We start from the raw sequence: 4,688 nt of genomic DNA, 5'->3' as shown, positions 1-4,688 counted from the left end.
ATGTCATTAGGATAACAGAAAAACGGCCAGCAGAGACCACAGAGCTAGAACCAGAGGGGTCTTGGAGATCATTCACTCCTAACTTGATTTACATGGGAAGGAACTGAGCCCAGCTCACCCAGATAATGGAGGACCAGAGGCTAAAGGATTCTTTGAAACAGAATCCTGGAGAGTAGAAAAGAATGGGCCAGGTAGGTTCTCTGGTTGTTTCAACATGACTGCACCCCCACACTGGGGGGTTTAGAATCCAACTAGAAAGACCCAGGCTCCAAGTTGGTCTGGAAATGGAGTTGGGGAGAATTACACAGCCCTTTGGAATACAAGGAAGGTCAGATTTATGTTTATTCTCAAGAGAGCTTAAGATAATTCTCAACCAGAATCTAAGAGCTATTTTAAAAAGAAGGAAAGAAAGAAAGAAAAAAGCAGCTGTGACAACCCAGCTGGATGAGACTGGAGCCAGCATGGACTTGGGACTTGGGGCTGTCAGTGAGCTGACGGCTCTATGGCCACCTCTGTCTGAATAGCAGGATTGCTTTGTCCTGCACTAGTGATCACAACACTTCTGAGAGGGAAGACCCTTTTCAGGGCCTGTCACTCATCCTGAGCATAGGCATCGTGCCCTATCCCGCTGCTCCAATACAAAAGGCTCTAGTGGCTAAGCTTGTGGTTGAATACTTGGACTTTGCCCAGGACACATCCCCAAAATAGCTGTTGCAAAAGGGAAAAATCAACAATGTGGTGTACTGGTCTCAAAAAAGAAAAAAATGTCCTCAATCCCAGTAACACGAAGCTTGCTTGAAAGTTATCAATCCCCTTGCTTTAAGTGTATTTTTAATCAGGCTCAACTTTTCTGACATTTCTGTTTTGTAGGGGGCTTTCTGGGTTTTATTAAGCAACAATCACGGAGAAGCTTCACCTCCTGTTCAATCTAGAATAGAGTAACACGAGCATGGAGTCAAGTCTGATCCGCATGACACCTCCCTGGCGCTCAACTGCTTCTTCTGTAGGAGGAATAACTGCCAGACTATAAAGTCCCCTCTGGCTCTAAAAGGTGGCTTCTGTGACACAGTCCATCGAACTGCGAGGTTAGTGCCACAAGCATGCGTTAAGAGGCTGCTGCAGGGTACTGTTGGGGCCACATTCAAAACACACACGAGACAGCGTCTGTAGTCAGGAACTCAGTGTCCCACAGGTTAACTAAGGATTGGGATAAACTTTCTCCTTCTCTTTTAAGATATTAAGGCACTAAAGCTGAAGGTGTTTGGGAAGGACTGATTTCAAAAATCCAAATAGAAGGCATTTGAGAAATCCTTTGGCTTTTAATATAAAGAACGACTTCCTAGGGAAATGGGAGCAAATTGGTTGGTTATTTCCAAGTTGTTTTGTTTTTCTTCTTTAAAAAAGATAGAAAAGTTTACTTGAAGTCAGTCTCCCAGCACCAAAAATAGACATTTTGTCACTTAGTAGAAAAAAGATATCAGTATAGAAACTAGCAATCTTGGGCAATTGGCAAAAAACATCCCATCAACATTGTCTCCCGTCAGAGGAAAAGAAGACAGAGTGAATGCACCTCACATGTTTTCACATTCATCAGACTTTGGTAATTGGCATCTAGGAGGTCGTTTGGAAGAGACGTAAAATTAGGTAAGTATGGGCATCACATTTAGATTCCACTTCCTGCGCTTCCCATGACAGAAATGTACTTTCTACCGGGCATGGGGATTTACTCTTAACCCTCCACGTACGATAACAGCTCAGCCATCATCCCTGAAGTATATACACTTTGATTGTTTTCCCAGTCATGGTGAAGGGTTAGTATAAGTCATGTTGCGTCCCTTGCCCAGTTCCCCTGGGGACAGAGCAAAACTGGCTGGCCTTCATGGAAGCTGCACCCTTCAACATGAGTATAACGGACTTAGCCAGATATAGACCACTTCAGTGGTTCTAGGTGGCAGACAAAGGAAATGACTCAGCCTGCACCTGGTATGCAAAGGGAACAGGAGAAAGAAATGTCCAAATCAAACAACATAAATGTACATTTTCTCAAGGCGGTGAGCCCAGTGTCTCTTCCAATGTTCTGGGGTCATTGTTGTTATTGTTTGACTTTGCTACTCTAATTTTATGTGCAATTGTGGAATTGATGAGTACCTTTAAAATAAAGATCTCCATTAAACCATTCTAGTGAAGACAATATATGGCCCACATTTGTGATGTAGCAAAAATTAACATCAAAAAATGCATTTGCAATCTGTAGGACTATGTGGAATTGACAACCATGCTTTGAGTTTATGAAAGAATTTCTGGCCTGGCTGGATTCAGTCCTCTGGAGGCCCTAAGAAAGGAAGAGATAAAACTCCCTAATATGTACCCAAAACAGTAAGATTTCAGGTATGCCAAAATGAAAGTTGCTGGTGTCTGTCTAGATTTTCTAAATGGCAAAATTCTAGGTAAATTCATCAGAGCAAAACTTCTTTCATTTTTCTGTGCCTCTGTGTTACTCCACCTGGGCTCTACCTGCTTACCGGACAACCCAGCTGACGTTCATGGCCTCATCACTCCCAAGTGAGAGATTAAACTTCATACCTTTGTGAAATTGCAAAAGATTATGTGTCATGAGCTTTTAATAAACTTCTCCAAAGCGAGGAAACTCATGGGTTTCATAATAACTCAAAGGCCTTTAGTTGTAGTGATTTGGGCCTCATTGTTCATTCTGAAAGATTGAACCCTGACCAGTGGAGCTGTCATTTTGTGTAAATGGTGCTCCTTTTATTTTTATTTTTTTTGTTTTTGTTTTTTGGTATTGAGAAATACCAAAAGTGATTTACAGTTGATTTTTCTGCATCTAATAAAATAGGTCATGTCTTATTCCCTGCTTTAACAAAAAAAAAAAAAAAAAAAAAAAAAAAATTATCTAATTTCAAGGCCATGGTTAATGGACTCCTGGATTCCTCAGTGTGAAGACAGAGGGATGTTGGCCCAAAAACCTTATGTAGAACAATCGAGAAAGTTCACTTTTTTGTGTGTGAAATGCTTTCTTACCCCAGCATTATCCAGCAAAATTTCATTTTGCTGTTGCTGAACCCAATCCAGCCTCTAGCCCAGGGCTTGATGTTTTAAACATTAGAGGCCTGAAGACATATAACCAATTAGTTAGAACAACTCTGTGAAGTCACCCCAAATACCTAGAGTGAAAAAAGTATAGAAGCAACACCTACCCTGCTTTCCAGAAAATAAGACCTAGCTGGACAATCAGCTCTAACGTGTCTTTTGGAGCAAAAATTAATATAAGACTGGTATTATTATATTATATTATATTATATTATATTATATTATATTATATTATATTATATTATATTATATTATATCATATTATATTGACCCAGTCTTATATTATAGTAAAATAAGACCAGATCTTATATTAATTTTTGCTCCAAAAGACACATGAGAGCTGATTGTCCAGCTAGGTCTTATTTTCGGGGAAACACAGTAGCAGTGGAGATCATTTGGAAACTAGACATTCTTCTTACTTACTGGATAATTACTTAACCATTAGTGACTTATTATCAGAAACCTCCTTCTGACTGGCTCCTTACAAGCCAGCCTGCAGTACTGTCAATTCTTGGCATGGGACAATCAAGACATAGCACATCATCTCCTTCTGAAAGTGGATCTTATCTTGTAATAGGTTTCATGCTATGGTATACCAGCTTTAAAAATTCTTCACTTTATGACTTTATGGCGAAGTTTGTGTGTTTATCTATAAATACATTCATTAAACACGTACTTACTTGGTGCCTACTAAGTGGCATGAGCTGACCCAGGCATAGGGACACATCAGTGCACAGGACATCAGTCTGCTCTCACAGATCTGGTTCAGAGGAGACTCATGCAACCCGAGGCAACTGAGAACAGGACACATCTCACCAGAGAGGGCACTTTCTTTCAGAGCTTGTCTTATTCAAAGAGGCCATTTGGGAAGAAAATTAAAACCATTTCTATTACCATGAAAACCTTTTGCAATTTCAGTGTCCTAAAACATGTGCAAAAGCATGTCTTCCGAAAGACTTCCTTGTCTGTAGCAAATGAACATAGTTCCAAGCACGTGACAAGGATAAATATTTCTAAGCATGAACAGAAATGAGGAGACATGCTCTGATCCACATAGGTTTCCACATGGTCAATTCATCCTACTTTGAAAACCACGTAGAAATTCTGCACTATTGTATAAAAATGCGTTGGTTTACATGACCTAAAGGATCAAATGATCTCAGTGTTAAAAGTATCATTATTCACTAACAAATGGTCTGTTCAAACAAAACAAAAATTAAATGATCTCCTTTAGCTCTACATGGCAAATTATTTTACACACTGTCTCCTAAATGTTTACATAGCTTACATACTTAGTGAAAACACCACCTTATATTATTGTGACATTTAGTAAAAGGGTCTAATTATTTTTTCTGAAGCTGTCTTTTTTTTTTTGAGCACATGAATAATTCGTTTCTTAACCTACAAAATGATTTCACCTTCCTGAATGAGGAAGATGATTGAAAGATTTAGTCATCTCTAACCGCATCCTATAGTCACACCTTGTATTTTTATTTACCACAAATATACATCCACGTGTCACTATAAGTAATACTTTTCAGTTGCAAGTTTGATTCCATAGTCAAAGAAAAAAAAATAAA

The sequence above is a fragment of the Rhinolophus sinicus genome, chromosome 17 (genome assembly GCF_057876585.1).
Source record: "Rhinolophus sinicus isolate RSI-liver-muscle chromosome 17, RSI-T2T, whole genome shotgun sequence".
Classification (NCBI taxonomy): domain Eukaryota; kingdom Metazoa; phylum Chordata; class Mammalia; order Chiroptera; family Rhinolophidae; genus Rhinolophus; species Rhinolophus sinicus.
The sequence above is the reverse complement of the archived record's forward strand: the minus strand, read 5'-3'. Positions refer to the sequence as shown.